This window comes from Rhinopithecus bieti, unplaced genomic scaffold, assembly GCF_001698545.2.
Source record: "Rhinopithecus bieti isolate Rb0 unplaced genomic scaffold, ASM169854v2 scaffold_68834, whole genome shotgun sequence".
Lineage (NCBI taxonomy): Eukaryota > Metazoa > Chordata > Mammalia > Primates > Cercopithecidae > Rhinopithecus > Rhinopithecus bieti.
The window spans coordinates 489,623-507,981 of NW_016826182.1; the positions used below are offsets into that span (position 1 = coordinate 489,623).

General features: G+C 42.0%; 1 protein-coding gene across 1 annotated transcript in view; it reads right to left on the minus strand.

Moving 5' to 3' along the window:
• The window catches only part of CEMIP2 (cell migration inducing hyaluronidase 2), a 91,143-nt gene extending 74,172 nt beyond the window's left edge, over positions 1–16,971 (minus strand). The window contains exon 1 of the mRNA XM_017863322.1: positions 16,454–16,971. The gene's annotated coding sequence lies outside the window, so the exon portion shown is untranslated. The remainder of the gene's footprint in view (positions 1–16,453) is intronic.
• Positions 16,972–18,359: the final 1,388 nt, after the last annotated feature.

An 18,359-nucleotide genomic window follows, 5' to 3' on the forward strand; every position in this document is an offset into this window, starting at 1 on the left:
GGAGGGAAGGAGGGAAGGAGGGAAGGAGGGAAGGAGGGAAGGAGGGAAGGAGGGAAGGAGGGAAGGAAGGAAGGAAGGAAGGAAGGAAGGAAGGAAGGAAGGAAAGGATTCGTATTGCAATGACTGTGGATAAATATATGGTGTGCCCTATGGCTTCAGAAATATGGTGTTTAACCTCTTACATCCCTTCCTTAACAACTAGAGCATCTCAGAGTCACCTGACTTCATTCAATACCCTTACAATTAATCCTCTTCATCTTCTGCCAAACCGTGAGTAAGATTCTAGTCATAAAGGTACTTCCAAATTGCTCTAAACTATCAGCAAACCCATTAAACACAAAATAGTCATTAGAGAAGCCATCAGCAAGCAATTCCCAGGACCCAAACGACCTGGAAATTAATGGGGGCAAAAAGAGAATCTCATCAGGAACTGATGCTGATTTTACACGGGGCAAAGAACATTCTTAGAGTCTGTGTGTCTGTCAAAAACACTTGGTTTGTGGGGTTTGATTTCTGAACAAAAGCAATTATTTAGATGAAGCTCAAGCTTCATGACAAAAGAAAAACACCACCATTCAAGGTGCTATTGAAGAACTGCTGCATGTGCCAAGCAGCAGACCAAAATAATGGAGACATCCTGCTGGAACAAATGAAAGAGTACAATAAAGACCCCGTTATGATCCTCTCTGAACAAAGAAAGGGCTGTAGTAGGTATTCTTGAGTGTCAGCTCACCAGGGTGGGAGGGGAATCACAGCCCTAATCTGCTCTGAAAGGGAGTAGGAATCTTTTGTTTCTGAGGCTGCAATCATCTGATACCTTATTGTTTCAGGGTGAGAAAGGTTGTTATTACTTAACAGGCTGGTGGGGGCTGGGGTCTTTGGTGGGAGATAATGGGTCTCCAGATGTACCCACAATAAAACAAAAGTCATGAGAGGCTAAATGAAGTCACCAGCCTACTGGGAATAATTTGTGTCTTCATGGTCAAAAAATGGATCCCAACATGAAAATTCAGATGGCATCTGTCACAAACTAAAGTGGCCAATAAATCAAAAATAAGCATGGTTGTGTTTTTCCCATAAAACTCCTGCACAACATATATGTGTGTGTGTATATACTTGTTCTGAATCCACTACCTCTATTTTATTGAAAAACATGTAAATGTATAAGCAGCAAATACAAGATTCTTTTCCTAAGAGGTAATATAGTGTTGTGCCATATATTAGAAAAAAATAACCAAAAAAAATCATACGTTAAACAGCTCCCTCAATTTATTGATTTTTAAAAATATAAGTTACAAATACATTGCTTTAGGATTTCACTTTATGTTTGTGGATTTACTTCAGGCATAATATTATGTATTAATTACTTAAAAATATATTGATTGATAATTATAGATCTAAATTATTCGTGGAAAAAACTGGCATTTCATTCATTCAGTATGCTAATTGTGAGCTCTTGCTATCATTAGAGGATTATGGTAGGAACTATGGGGTATACAGAAAAAAGATTTACAGCATTCCTAAGAAATGCACTTCCTAAATTCAATTTTAAATCACTTGTTTGGACCGCATGTTCTCACTCATAGGTGGGAATTAAACAATGAGAACACTTGGACACAGGGCGGGGAACATCACACACCAGGGCCTGTCGTGGGGTAGGGGAAGGCGGGAGGGATAGCATTAGGAGAAATACCTAATGTAAATGACGAGTTGATGGGTGCAGCACACCAACATGGCACATGTACCCTAGGACTTAAAGTATAATAATAAAAAAAAATTTTTTTAAAGAAATAAAATAAATCACTTGTTTGGAAGGCAAGTGAAATTGAACAAGTTTCCCAGGCTATCTCAAAAATGGCTGTTCAATCTGTAAAACTGCTAGTACTTGTGTTTGGGGTCCTGAGAACAAAAAACGGGTCTACCAGGAGAAAGACAATGAGGATTTTTCTCTGGCTTTCAAGGCAAACTTAGGTGCCATTTTAATAATTTCACTGCAGGCCAGTATTTCACTTTAATACTCAGTTTGTATCACATGTTGTTTTTTAAATGGTCGTATTTCTAGTAGAAAACACATGCTATGAAGAAGGAGCACATGAGTACTTTATGACACATTTTTAGACCAACTACAGACTGTGACAACACCTAAAATAAGATAGATAATCCAAAATGGGGATAATCTAAGTCATTCATATTAAAATTGGAAATGTACTCCACAAAGCTTTTAAAGTATAATTTTTGGTATTTAGATATTCCTTGAGAGAGTCATTTTGCAAGTATTTATTTACTGGATTACAAAAATTAGTAGCCCCAAAACTGCACAGGCCATTTAGGCAAATATTAAATTAGATAATAAAGAAATTACTAAGACTATGAAAACATATCAACTTAAAAGATACAAATGCTGCAAAAAAAAAAAAAAAAAAAAATCCTGGAAAAACATAGGCATTCCAAAAGTACCTAGTACTGTTGTCTAATTCTCAGTTGCCCCACAAAAGATACCTTAAAACTCACTGTTATTTTAAATTAAATTCTTCTCTTGGAAAAAAAAAAAACTGGTATATTACCTCAAAAGCAGTTCAAAGTGGGAGAGACTTGTATATTTGGTAAGAGCATACACTTTATTTGGTAATAAATTACAGTAACTAAACACAGAAAGCAATTATTTTGAGATTTCAGTAACATTAAAGGAAATCATGCTTTTTTTGTTAACCTATAAATAGAGGCATGATTTTGGCCAAGCAAGGTGGTCACATCTGTAATCTCAGTGCTTTGGGTGGTCAACATGGGAGGACTGCTTGAGGCCAGGAATTCAAGACCAGCCTGGGAACCCAGTGAGACACCCTGTCTCTACATAAAAAATGTAAAAAATTAAAATAAAAAATTAAATTAGCTGGGTGTGGTGGTTCAATGCCTGTAGCTAGCCCTAGCTACTCAGGAGGCTGAGGCAGGAGGATTTGCGTGAGCCCAGTAGTTCAAGGCTTCAGTGAGCCATGAATGAACCACTGCAGCCCAGGCTGGGCGACAGAGCAAGACTCTCTTTTTTTTTTTTTTTTTTTTTTTTGCGGTATTTCATACTAGTTTATTTAGGGGTTCCATTTTCACTCCTCAATAGATTTGATGTATTTCTCATATGCTTCTTCACTCATAAGTTCATCTAGTTCTGAAGGGTTACTCAGTGTCATCTTGATCAGCCAACCATCTTCATAACAAGATTTGTCAAAGACTCTCTTAAAACAAAAACAAAAACAAAAGGAGGGGTATAATTTTAATACAATTGAGCTATTCTCATTTAATGCTTTCAAACACTGCACTATTTCATCCATGAACCCTTCTCAAGTTTCCATAAATTAGCAGGGCACAATGACTCACACTTGTAATCCCTGTACTTTGAGAGGCAGAGGCAGGAGGATCGCTTGAGTGCAGGAGTTCAAGACTAGCCTGGGCACATAGTGAAACTATCATCTCTACTAAAAACCAAAAACATTAACTGGGCATGGTGGCATGTGCCTTTAGTCCTAGCTACTCATGAGACTGAGGCATGAGGATCACTACTTGAGCCTGGGAGGCGAAGGCTACAACAAACTTTGACTGTACCACTGTACTCCAACCTGGGCAACACACCAAGACTCTGTCTCAAAAAAAAAAAAAAAAAACCAAAACCTTTTACAGGATCATCTTACTTTTTGCCTTATGTTTCAGTTAATTTATGTACTTGTCCATCTGCAGCAGACCATAAGCCTCTCGAGACCAGGAGTGACTGGTATTCTTGCAAAAGCTTACATACAGTACATACTCAACAGATGATTGTTGAATTTAGATCACAAATTCCTGCCAAGGAATTAGGCAAAAATGCTATACATATATATATACACACATATATATATACACACACACACGTATATATATATATACACATACATATATATACACACACATATGTAGTTATTGGGAAGGAGACAAACAAATGGTTGGAAAAATTAAGTCCACTTTCATTCAGAAATCAATTTGGTTGTGTGTAAGCATGCTCCCAAAGAATCTCTTGAACTACAGATTCCTCTCTTTCTCTCTCTCTCTCTCTCTCACTCACATACACACACACACACACACACACACAGAAATTTCCTATTTAATCCTTGTTTGACATCCTTGAGGCTCAGGGAAATTTGACTAATTTCTGTATCAGTTTCTCTGATTCAGGAGAAAATTGAGAACAATACTACTTAAAGCAAAAAAAAGTCTATGTGTTAATTTTTATAAAATGCAAGTCTAGTATGAAAACTAATAGGTGACTAAAAGGTATTATTAACAACTGCAGGAAGCAATTCTAAAGAGCAGCAAACTACCTAGATAAATTCAACCTTTCACAATATTTTGTAATAGTTTTAACTACACATTATGAAATGCAGTAGGCACACAGAAAAAAAGAAACATTCCACTTCACTTTATATTGTTATGTTGACAGCCATTAAATGCTGTGATCAAAGAGAACGGCTTCTCAATACAGAGAAAGCGGCAGCAGTTCAAAACTAGTAGGAGCTCTTTAAAAGGGCTTTTAATGTTCTTTCAGCTGCTGAGATGTTAATATGCAAGACAAAGGTACTTATCACTTACATGGTGGTTGAGGACACTTGCCCCCTAGGCTATATCATCAGTCCCCCCAAATAATCTAGCCCTTCCAACCCAGTGCAGAGAAGGTCCCACAGCCACACAGTCCAAGAAGTGCATATTGGTCCCATCATCCCCTCATATTGAACAACTAATGAAAATACAATACTTTTGATTCATTTAAGCTCTTTCAAATCACGCCAAGGCTTTTTAAGAGAACTAATTTTTGAATGGAAGATTCAGGCTTGTGGGAATAGCCAAGAAGTTGGCACGATCTAATCAAGTCGGTTCTTTTTTGATCAAGGACATAATTTTTTAAACAATATTCAACCTAAGGGTCAAGTTACAATTTTTGCTTTCCAAGAGTTTCAGTACAACTGGCCAAAATTTGGCTAAGAACAGTTTTTCTTTTACTAAGATCTTGGAAGCTCTTTCTAACATATTCATCAGTATATCCAAAAGGAAAACATGCAGCAAAAGTAAAAGAGGAGTGAGCATGAATTATCATGAAAACAGATGTTACTATAATTCTTTGTACTTCTGACCTAATAAAATATTTCACCAGATTCTAACTGCCTTGAATTTTCAATTAATAATTGCACATTCCCAACCTCCTACTTTCAGGAGAAGAACACAACAAAGAATAACTATCAGGGGTCACCATTTAGATCTTCTGGTTTGGTTTGGTTTGGTTTGAGGGAAGCAGGGTTAAGGTGTTTCATTTAGTTTTGTTTTAGATTCAGATTATGTCCATTAACAAACAGTGAACTCAATAAATACCTTGTACATAAAAAAGTGTTCAGTAAGAAAATAACCTTAGCAAAGTAGACTTTTTAGGTCCTCTAATTCCCCAAGTTTCAAATAAATATTTAAGTGTGACCAATGTTCTCAAGAAGATTGTGTACTTAAACAGCTATTATAAAGCTTTTCAAATACAAAGGTTGAAACACAGAGTTTGGGTAGGGAGGAATCTTTTTCTATGTAGTTTAGCAGCATATAATGTATTACATATTCTATTCCCGGAGCACACAAGATAATATGCATTTTTTTAAAAAACAACCACTGCAAAGAATTCAACATAAATGCTAGGTCTATACATACAGCTATTTAGGAGAAAACGGACAGATGGTTGAAACAATTAAGTCAATTTTCATTCAGAGATCTGCTCGATTGTGTATCAGCATACTCTCAAAGAATTGAAAACCCTTAGACCTCTAAACAGGCGTGGGGCCAAGGACCTTGGCCATCTGAAGGTTCACTGAAAAATCAACTTCCAAAAGCCAGATCAATAGGGGAAAAGACACACAACTTTATTTAACGTGTTATACAGGAGAGCCTTCAGAATGAAAACCCAACCCCCTGGTGGGGTACAGAACTGTGTATACACCTTCTAGAAACTGGAGAAAGAATGCAGGCTCAGGGCATGGCCAAAACCAGGTTACAGTAGTAAATCAGGTTTTAGCTGCAAGACAGGTTATGCGAGGAGGCTTGGCTAGCAAAAGCGGTCTTGTTATGTAGATGAACCTCACAGGTAGCACCCCTCAGAAAGCAGAGATGGCAAATGTCTCTTTCAGATCTGTAAGGTGTCAGACTTAATTAATCCTTCCCCGATCCGGACAAGAGAAAGCCTGGCTGCATTAATGCATATTTTCTATAGATGCAAATTTCCCCCACTAAAGACCGCTTTGCAGGGCGACTTCTGTTTGCTGATCCTCCAACAGCCATCTCAAAATATGTCAAAAAAATATATTTGGAGGTAAAATATTTTGATTTCCTAAAATATTAGATTTTCCACAGGATATGCCTTCACACTGTCCCACAAGGCGCATTCTCCATTATTACTTTGCCCTTGTCACAGCCCTTTTATCTTTTTCCTTCAACTCTCAAAAATCAGTATGAGCCACAATCACCTGCAACTGTTTGGAATGTTTCCAAGAAATAAGATACTCCGCACAGTTAGTTTACTTACACAGATCCTTATTTACTTTTATTAAGCAGATTGTAGCCAGGTCAATGTTCAGATGTAGAAGGGAAATGCACCAACTCTTAATTATAAACCTCTCCCTATGAAGGGAAAGGACAAGGGACTGAGAACCCCTAATTGTTTTTATATATCCCTGCCTGCTTTATCTATTTGATCAGTTTAGACACATATGAGTGATATTCCCAAGTTAAGCTATTGTTACAATAAACGTCGTATACACCAGACTTCTAGATTCACACCATGCACCACTCAGATTATGTCCTTCCTCAAAGAAAAAACAACAACAACAAAAAACACTCTTGCCTGCCCCAAAAACCTATTAAAATACAATACAGCAAAAGCATAAGAAACTGTGGGGGTCATAGGCTTCTGGCTCCCTAAAAGTTCACTAAAATCACTGACATGAGACAGTTTGATTCACAGGAGAAAAGGCATATTTAATGTGTAAGCATGGGAGCCTTTAGAAGGAAAACCCAACTTCCCAATGAGGCACAGAAGTTTATATGACATCCTGAAGTTACAGGGAGAATGAGGGCTTGGATCCTGGTAAAACAGGTTACGAGAAGGAGAAGAGGAGGAATTCTATTGAGGGAATCAATGATAACCAGAGAGAATGACTGGATGGGGAAACAGAAATTAACTTCTCAATAGTTCTTTTTGGAATTTAAACGATCTGTGGAGGTAGTCTTTATCTTGAATAGGGTCTGTTCAGGTATGGTGAGATTTTTGGTCCTTTCTGCAATGGATAATGAAATAACAGGGAAAGAAGCAGGGATAATTGTTCTCTTTGTTGGGGGGACGGGGGGATGGGGGGTGTCAGTCCTATCTCTGTAGATAGGGGAAAAGTCTCTCCAGGAACTTTTGATCTCTAAAGCCTTTTAATTTAAAATACTCATTTTACCAGGGAGCCATATATTGGGGTGAAGTATTTTATTTTCTTCAGAATATTTCAAACCTATAGTCCTAAAAGACTAAATTTACTGGAAANTTCTCTTTGTTGGGGGGACGGGGGGATGGGGGGTGTCAGTCCTATCTCTGTAGATAGGGGAAAAGTCTCTCCAGGAACTTTTTGATCTCTAAAGCCTTTTAATTTAAAATACTCATTTTACCAGGGAGCCATATATTGGGGTGAAGTATTTTTATTTTCTTCAGAATATTTCAAACCTATAGTCCTAAAAAGACTAAATTTACTGGAAAAAAAAAAAAAAACTGATACTAAGCTTTTGAATTAGAATAAATATTATTTAAAGTTGAAAGATTAGTTTTCCCTGCTTAAAAACTTAATTTTGTAGGCCGGGCTCAGTGGCTCATACCTATGTAATCCCAGCACTTTGGGAGGCCAAGGCGGGTGGATCACCTGAGGTCGGGAGTTTGAGACTAGCCTGACCAACATGGAGAAACCCCATCTCTACCAAAAATACAAAAAAAATTAGCTGGGTGTGGTGGCGCATGCCTGTAATCCTAGCTACTCGGGAGGCTGAGGCAGGATAATTGCTTGAGCCCAGGAGGCGGAGGTTGCGGTGAGCCAAGATCACACCATTGCACTCCAGCAGCCTGGGCAACAAGTGAAACTCCGTCTAAAAAAAAAATTTACTTTTGTATTAAGCTATAGTGTTTTTGCTAGAAAACTACTAAAAAAAACTATAGTTAGGAAATACATCTCTGGAAAAACAAAAATTAACTATAAATACTGAATCTGCTTACCCTGATAATAACAAAATAATTAAATGCCTATGGTCTGTATTTAAGGAATTCAGATTAGCAACTTAGCTACAGTTTCACTAAAGTGGACATATCCTTGGCAAATTACACTGGACTCTCCTGTTAAAATATGAACCCCTCAAAACAAACAGCCTCTATTTATAATGTTTAATGCCAAAAGTGAACCAAGTGCAAACTTCTTAATTTTAAAGTGAAATAAATGACTTGAAAGAAATATTCAAAATTCATTCTTACGTTTCTGTCATTTACGCAAGGTAAAGGAGGCAGCTGTCCAATTTTTCTGATCCCAAATACACTAATTAATCCTATCTTTATCCAATGATGTCAAACAAGTCTCTGAGAAGTAATGCTACACTCTAAAGCCAATATGGCTGATATGGCCAAAAGGTTAAAATGCATTATCATGGCCAAAAAAAGAAAAGCGTGAAAGGGAAAAACTGCAGACCTACTACACATCAAGCGGGGAGAAAGGGTAACAATTAAGAATAGCTAACACTCTTTGAGCAACCAAAAATAAAAATAAAAAGAGAGCAAAGTCCATAGGCCTCTAGGTGGAAGTAAAGAACTAGGAGATAAACTGCAGAAAGCTAGATGGTTCTTCAACCCGCAAAATTAGAAAACAAGGGTAAAAAGTCGTCGTACCTACCAGTCATTCTCTATTCCCTTCGGTTTCCTTTTTTCCTATTATTATTTCTCAGATTTCTTTCTCTCCTTAATTCTTTTTATTGAAAAGCTGTTCTCTTTTCTCCCTTCCTTCCCAGTGATCCTAGACCATCCCCCCTTCGCCCTTGTTCTCAACTGGCTGGGAAGATTCAAGAGAGGCTTCCAACCTGCTGGCAGTGACGGATGGCAGTGCCGAGGCACACAATGGCGAGTGCAGGCGCGTCACCAGCCTTGCAGCTGGCCTTCCAAAGAAAGAACCAAAGCCGAAGTCTGTCCTGAGGGAGGCTGATTTAATTCAGGTTATAGCAAAGGGCAGAACTGCCTGTGGGCTGCATTATCTGCAGAGGGCCAAAGACAATGCATTAAAACACTCCTCAAGAAGAAAAAGCCAAGCAAGTTATGTTTGTAAAATGCTGAAAGGTGGGAAAAATGAAAAGACAACAAGGATGTGTTTGAAAAACAAGCAAAGACCCGCCGAAGTTCATGATCTAGTGACGTACAGATACCAAAATGCAATGAAAATAGGAAACAGAAGGAGTATGTTTTGATGTGCCTTTCACACTAGAAATATTTCAGATGAATAATGAGATGCCCAGACTGAAATAATCCAGGGCTGTTCAATCCAGCGTCATAGCAAAGTTTCTATCAATGGCAGGGCCTGGACCGGAACCCAAGTGTACTATTTCTTTCAACTGTAACACATAGCCTATCTTTAATACAATTTTAACCACTTGGAATAAAGCCTTTTCAAACAGGGAACAAGTTCAGTTTTGAGCATCTCTTATGAGAAAAGGACTCTGACGACAGACACTGGAGAGCCAACAGTACAAAAAAAGAAAAAGAAAAAAATAAAACATGGTTCATACTTTCAAGAAGCTCACAGCCCAGCATTTGGGGGGAGAAAGAGTAGGGAGACAACACAAGTAAACAAGTAATTGAACTGAATGCTGAGGCAAAGAAAGTGGGCTGAGGAGGTGATTGCTTGAGTTTATCAAATCCCTATGAATGGAATAGAGTTTAATTTTCTAAAAACCCCGGCAAATTTACTCACCCAAATGTGCACCATCAGACTATTACTAATCTCTTTCTTATTCTGCCCGTGTAAGCTAAAGTCTACCGCTGAACTCCGCCATTAAAATGACAACACATTGCCCCATAGTGACTAGAAAGTATGGGAGTGGGGGAGGGTGACAGACTACAGACGTCTTTCATATTCTTTGAAAGGGTGTCACCTGCAGGTGAGTTCCAGGCCAGAATACAAAACAGTCACAGTCCCTCTCGTCCTAGGGCATGTGAAACCTAGGCCAAACAAAAGGACCATATTACCCATTCTCAACAGTTTCCTCTACGTTCCTCAAGACTCAAGGGTGCTACAGAGTCAAAAGGCAGAACTTCTAATGAACAAGTAATTACTCAGCACTAGAGTGGCGGCTGGACTTCACTTAGCCGAATAGGGATACACTGTGGCTAGGAAGAGGGGCACAATGATGTGCACCTGTAGTCCCATCTACTTAGAGGCCGAGGCAGTTGGATGGCTTGAGGCCAGGTGTTCAAGGCTATAGTGTGCTAGGACTACTATAGAGCCATTGCACTCCAGCCTAGGTAACCTAACAAGACCCCACACCAGCCCGTCGCCAAAAAAAAAAAAAAAAAAAGAAACTGGTTAGCAACAGCACAACAGGCAAACAGGGGCTATGTGACAAGCCCAAGTGCCGCAAGCACTAACAGGAGGCAAGAAGAAACACTTGAAGGTTAAAGCTAACCTCAGAGTCGCCCAAGCCCAGCTCAAGTATAATATTTTTCAAATCCCCATGTAAAGTTGGTGTTATAGTGGTAGCACTGGTGGCATTAAAAAGCAATGTTAGTACGGGTGCAGTGGCTCACACTTGTAATCCCTTTGGGAGACTGAGGCCAGGATTTCAAGCCCACCCTGGGCAACATGGTGAAATCCTGTCTCTACAAAAAAAAAATATAAAGATTAGCTGGGCATGGTGGTGCATGCCTGTAGTCCCAGCTACTCAGAAGGCTGAGATGTGGAAAGATAGCTTGAGCCCGGGAGATAGAGGCTGCAGTGAGCTGTGATCACACCAATGTACTCCATCCTGGGTGACCCCTGAGTGAGACCCCCGTCTCAAAAAAATATAACTTTTAATGTTATATGTTTTTTCAAACCATAACTTAAAAAAAGAGAAAACTCAAGAACTCATTTTCTATTTCCTCCTGAAACAGGAATCAGGCATATGTCCCTGTGTTAAACTAAATCTTTCCCATTCCTAAAATGTTAATAATTAACTTTCCAAACTTTATTGTATGCGAAAAAATGACTCGTTCTTCAGGGAAGTGAATCACCATTACACAGACCATTAGGACAACAGAAGGCTTGCAGTCTCCAAAGAGCACACCAATAATTAAGTAAGGGCCCCCAAATCCATAACAATTTCACACTGGAGGGGGACTTAATCTGACCTGACCACGATATCAAATTTATGGCAGATATTCATACGTTTTAAGACACTTACATGAAACTCAGTCAGAGGTCAATTCTTTTCTCATGGGGTCAATATGGATTGTCTTAAATTTCAACTTTTTCAGGCAACAACATCCTAATGACACTTCTAACCAGTGGTAAAGCCTTATTAAAAAATACTAGGGTTAAGAGTGCCACATTCTCTACCAGGCAAACTTTCCAAAACATAAAATTCTTATCAAATATTGTGGAACTTATTGTTCAAACTACAATGGACCCTTGATACGACAAAGGTAAAAAGGTTTATCACTCATCACCATGTAATGAAAATAAATGCCTTGTTACAAATCTGGTTACTAGGTTGGCCTAATAATAACAGTTTCAAAGCGGATTTGCCTGATAGATCAAAGGACTGATTTGTTGGGAGATAGCAATTCTGTGTTTTAAGACATACATAGTTTATGAGTCTGTTTCACTTATTTTTAAAGACATTTTAATAAAAACCCTATGCTTCATTTATCTTTGTATTGCTCACAGCAACCAGTACAGTGCCTTGCACATCCTAGGAATGCAATAAAATAGTTGCTGAACATAGTTCCTGACAACCAACATTAAAGTCTTCCCAAAGCAAGTACCAGGAAAACAAAAGAACAAGCAAACAGGACCTACAGCCATAAGTTTTGAAGAAGAAAAAAAAAGAACATGCAAACATATTCTAGTATGCTTTTATTCTGATTCACAACTCAAATCTGAACAGGGTTTCCAGAAACTTGCTTCTTATGTGCACATCTATAGTACTTTAAATTTTCATCCTGTTTATAGAAAATACAAGTAAAACTAATGTTATTTTTACACTTAGTTCCTTATTTCACAGAAATTTGTTACAAGTAACATCACCCCACCATCATGTGTAAGTAGTAGGAAATGAAAAAATACACATAGTGTCTGCCTTAAACCTGAGTGCAATGAGTTTCAAAGCCCAAATGCAAAATATCTGACCATTAAACTAATTAAATTGCTAACAAAACCAAACAGGAATAAAATAATATATCTGAGAAAGAAAAAAAAAAGTGCTGACTGGAAACAGGGACAAAGGAGTTCTTGTCCCTGCTTGGCTGTTAATTTACTATATGACCTTACCTAATTATTTAGCCTCTCTGGGTCCCAACTTCCTTGTTTTAATATTATCTTTAAGGTCCCTTCAAGCTACATGCTAAGATTCAGCATATGTAGCAGTGTCCAGAAAACTGATTTACATTCATTATCCCCCTCCGCACCCCTCCCCTGGCAAAAGGGCACAGTTCACTTGATAGTTTTAAATATCTGAGTTTGGATTTGTATCAAAGGCAATTTATTAAAATGTCAGATGGGCTTAAGTCCATTTCAAGTGGAGAACTAAAGCGAGTATTGCTTACAGATTCAAGTTTCGCCTAGACAGCAGCTGCTGCTATTGAGAGAACAGACTTTAAAAATCTAGCTGAAAATTATACCTCTTTACAAATGGAGAAAACTAGTAATGGGGATTTTCATACTCTCAAAAAGGCAGATGCATAGCTTTTCTTTTTTTTTTTTTCCTTTTCCATATTCATCATGTTCAGAGAGAGGAAAGCAGAGGGTTAGCTTGGCTTGGGAGGCAGAGAGGAGAATGGATGTCACCGTACAAAACCAGACAAGACCCTTTCAATTGATGTACTGTACTAGACAGCCCATTCTTCTAACTAATGCTCACAATCCAAACGAAATGAAAAGATTTCCTGTGTCTGGGATGGGAAGAAGTCTGGACAAGACAGCAATACCATACGACAGTAGCTAGCTTAAAAGTGTAAAGACTCACTTTCAAGATGGGATTCAGATCATTCTGGAAAGGGCCAATATAATGAAAATCTGTAGCTGAGACCTGATTGATTAAGCTATGATTTATATCCATGCAGAGCTTTAAAAAACTTTTGAAAGTACCTTTTGATACCAGACAGCATTAGCTTGTATAGTACTTTATCATATATTAATACATAGCAAACTTACTCAAATTTAATCCCTAAAACATTCCCATAAAGCATTTTAAAACTCCTTTTTCAGGTGAAGAAACAACGTGGAAGGATTAGGGGATTTGCCCAATAGCAAATGTTTAGCAAGTGTCAGAGCCTTGTTTTAAATCTAAGTCTGACTTCAAGTCCTCCAATCTTCACCATTTTAAGATAACACTTCTGACACTAGTTTTCAGTCCCTACTATTCTGTCTGATTTAATAAACTGTACTTCTCACAAAATTGCTCCCCCAGCCCCAATCTGTTCCTTCTCTGGCTTCTTAGAGCATGCTATGCATAATTCTCCCAGACGTGCACTGACGTGCACTTATTGGATCTTCTAATCGTTCATTTCCTTACGTCCCTGACTAGGATCATTTCTTCAATAGCAGAGACCGTCATCTCTCTCGTTTCAAACAACATAGGTATCTTCAATCCCTGTGGCCTCCCTGGTTGCAACCACTTTAACTCCTTCTCTTTACCAACATGAATGCTCCACAAAGCAGGTGTTGCTATTGCTTCCAGAGGGTCTGGACCACAATGGGTGATTAATAAGTGCTAGCTGAACGGATGGTGGGTAGGTGAATGATGCAATGCTCATACATATTTTAGAGCACACATTACAATGCACACATTTACATACAGCACTCCATGTGAGTCTAAGACCATGAATTTGGTAGTGATTATTAAGTTTCTTCTTTGCTTTCTTTCCTTTTTTTTTATTTTAGATGGAGTCTCGGTCCTGTCGCCCCAGGTTGGAGTGCAACGGCACCATCTCGACTCACTGCAACCTCCACCTCCGGGTTCAAGCGATTCTCCTTCCTCAGCCTCCCAAGTATCTGGGATTACAGGCATGCGCCACCCCGCCTGGCTAATTTTTTTGTATTTTTAGTAGAGACAGGGTTTCACCATGTTGGTCAGGCTGGTCTAGAACTCCTGACCTCAGGTGATCCACCTGCCTCGGCCTCCCAAAGTGCTGGGATTACAGGCGTGAGCCACCGCGCCCGGCCTAAGTTTCCTCTTTCTAAAATGTGGTTTGTCTTTCTCAATTTCAGAAACTTGCCCAAAGTACCTAGCTGTAAGTAGTACCCTGTCAACTTCAAGATAATGACCCACAAGACTACATTACCCTCCAGTTTGTCTTTTCTTGATAGCAGTTTGAGGACAGCATTGATTAGGCCTATTAGACCATGGCTGAAGTGTTGCCCCATTCTGGTTTCCTGTTACGAATCTGACACTTCTAGAAAGTCACTGGTTACAGACTAGATCAAGGAAGGTGACTACTCAAATAATTAACTGTGACACAGAATACCCAGATAAGCACCATGTAAGAATTTACAGATTCTATTTCCCTGTCCACACACAGGCCAGTCCTCGGCTCACTATCTCATTCACAGGTTTAAAAGAACAGGTGATGACTCAGAATTCACTTCTAATCTTAGTTTTCTGAGCCTTTAAGCACACATACATCAGACAAAACAGCGTCAGGAGGACTGAACAGAAAGCCAGAAGACAGATTTCCAGTTCCACCCAAACTGATCCTCTAATGCAGGTACACAGAAGCTGGGGGGAGTCATTTCAGTGTGAAGAAGAAAGCACTCTAAAGTGCTACCCAATGTTTACTAAGCAGAGGACGTGCCTACTGCACATTCTTCTGTTTTGCCCAGAAATGCGAACTAAAAAGAACCTTTTGTATAGGTAATCAAAGACACACAACCACAGTATGATACCCAGACCAATTCTGAAAAGGTCAAGCGTCCTTCAAGGGTCAAATAAACAGTAGCTCCATTCTAGCCAACCAAAAAAAGATAAGGCTAACCATTTTAAATGTGTTTTTTAACACTGAGCCATTTCCAACAGATTTGCCTGGCTGCTCTGGGGAGTCAGGCCTCCCTGAGTTCAGGTGAAGCCTCTACCCTTTCCCCTCTCTCTAAATTCTTCTCACTTTTTACCGGGAAGAGCAGCACATCTGAACACACGCAACCGTGCAGCAGCGCATCACTCTGTCACACTGAATCAAGGGGAGGGAACTCAAGGCAGTGAGTAGCTCATGTGCACAATGGAAGTTTTAAAAATTATTAGGCAGTCTATCCTTAACCCCAGCTGCTGATAAAAGGAGATACATATCAAAGTCTGTTTTCCTAACCTTCTGCGGAGAATGTAAGTGAGCTGTTTCCGCTCCAGGGCGAGGTCTAGTGACACTCATCAACCCTCAGCAGAGAGCATCCAGGGAATTCAGGACCTTGGTTTTATCGCTAAGGGTGTAGCCACTAGTGCTATTAACAGCAGCACTCTAGGTCCTCACAGAGAGGGCCCCCCTCCTTTACCAGGATCTCCCAACTCTGCAGAGAAAAGCTGAGAATAGGGTCCAGGGCTAAGGCTATTTCCCAGATTTAAAGGAAGCTGTAAGCGATTTTAAAGCCTCACCTTACCTCAGCTAACAGAAAGAGAGGCAGGGGGCGGTGGGCGGAGGACCCACCAACTCAGGGGAATGGTAAAGAGACAAAGATCACCCCAAACGCACAAGCGCGCGCGCACTGAACCCGGACTGCAAAGCACATTCCATCAACCTTTCACTGTAATCGGCTTCCTGTGGGGTTTATCCCCTCACCCCATTCCTCTCCAGAAAGTTTAATGCTGTTCGCACCGACTTTGAAAGGTCCATTGTTCCCTTCCCCGTAAACGTAATGAAAAGAGAGAGGGGAGGGAAAGAAATCGAGACACCGTTCCCGAGGACCCTTTCTTAAAGAGAGGACTGACTCCTGGGGGAGTCGGGTCAGTCCTAATCCAGAGATGAAACCGGGAAAGGAGACGCACGGGGGAAGGGCGGGAGGACGTTTTCCTTTTCGGTAGAAATGCCCAACGCCGAAGCCGGCCAGGCCGCCGGGAGCAGAAAAGGTGGGCGAGACCCGGGTCTGCGCTCCCGCAGTGGCCCCCTAGGGCAGCAAACGAGGCGGAGCAGGGAGCGGGAGAGCGAGTCGCTTCTTACCTTCCCCTACCCCGCTTAGCGTCCGTTAACTCAGGTGCCTACACAGCGGTCCAGGGAGACGGAGAGGAGCCCCCGGCGTCCTCGGGTCCAGATCTCCTCTCCATGGCCAGGAAGCCACTCGATTGCCGGAGCCCACAGCTGCCGCTCGTAACGCAACTGGCAGCCGGAGCCTCTGCCTGGAGGTGAAATACTCTCCTCCCGAGAGTGACGCGCACTTCCCTCCGCCTCCGCCTCCTCCTCCTCCTGCCCCGAGCCTCGGAGGCAGGGGCCTCGACTCGCTCTCTCCCGGAGCCGCCGCTCGGCTTTCTCTGCTCCTTCCCCTCCGGGAGGAAGAGGAGGAGAATCCTGGCCCGGGCGGCGCGGGCCTGAGCGTCCACGCGACAACAGGGGAGGAGGCGGCGGCGCGGGACGGAGTGGGGTCCCAGGAGTCGCTCTTGTCCCTGGTCGCCGGGCGCCGCGGCTCCCTAGGGTCGCGCTCAGCCTCCGCCTGCCAGACAAGCAGCCCGGCTCGGCTGGGCCGGGAACTGTGGATTGGGCGGGCGGGCGGGCTGTGGAGAGCCAGGGAGGCGGAGGGAGAGGAGGAGCCTGCCATCAGAGGAGGCGGTGACCCCGCCGGGCCCCTCCCGCCGGCCCGGCTCCCCGCGAGCTGCGAAAGCGGAGGCTCAGCGCCACTCGCTGCCGCGCTCTGGAACAGCGCCCGAACGCACTGCCGGCGGGGCAGGACCCCAGCTAGCGCACCCCGCTGAGGCTGCAGGCTCCTTCCCTTCCCGGACGCGCACACCCAGATGAGGCTGGTACTGCGCCTGTCACTCCCTGGTTGAGCCTGACACTGCGCCCCCAAAGTACCCGGCTGAGCGTGACTGCACCCCATCAACCCTCGACTGAGTCAGACTCTGAGCCCTATCACCCGTAAAGAGATTTCCACACTCCCACAAGTGTTCTGAGAGTCCAGTCACAGCCCCCACCTGGCTAGACGCGAGCACCAGGTTCTCAGCGCTGTCAGAAGAACCAGCCTGCTCTGGGACACAGGGCAGCTCTTCTGGTCCCTTGGAGCAGCCCCAGCATCCCGCTCGCAGACCGGAATAAATATACTTAGGTCTTCCCACGCCCCCTGCCCACGCCACTCTGGAGGGGTGGCCGCTTGCAGAGGTGGCGCCGAAAGCCACGCCCCGGCCCACCCCAGTGCCAAAACGCCGCTCTGAGGACACCGGCACCGGCCCTGAAGCAGCCCGGCCGCCGCCACCCCGCCCCCTCGCTGGAGCTGCTCTCACAGCCCTGGCTCTGGGTGAGGGCGCGGCCCAGGCTGGATCACTCAGATCCACGAGGTCCCGAGCTAGTGACAGCGGCAGGACTGCCAAATCCGGGCCGTGGTCATCCTCGATTTAATTGGGAATCGGAAGTTTTCCCTCCAGGAAACTCTTTCAGTGAATACTGTACAGGTAGGATAGTTTAGTTTTCAGGGTTGTTCATTCCTCCTCCCTCAACAAACTCAGTCGTGTAACCCTAACACACCCGGCAGTGAAGGGAATCCCCTATTTCAAGGCTATTAGTTCAGGACTTCCTATAAGGAATTACCGTTTCCAAATCTTGGCTGATGATAAGAATCTTGGCTGAGATCTTACAGAAACTTCACCCAGCTCCCTTTGGGAGCCACTGTCCCTTCTGGGAGAGGCAGGGAGGAAAGGTTTTTAAAATAAGGAAGATGGTTTTGAATGACAAGCTGGAAGGGACAAAAGACTGTTTTCATGGTCCAAAGTTGAAATGTTGAGGACTGTGCTTAATAAAGACAGAAACTGTGTCACCCCATTTGCTAGGCTGAAAAATGTTCCCTCCCCAAAGATAACAGATTCTAAATCCTGGAACTTCTAAATCCTGCATATTCCCTTATATAAACAGAAACAGGGCC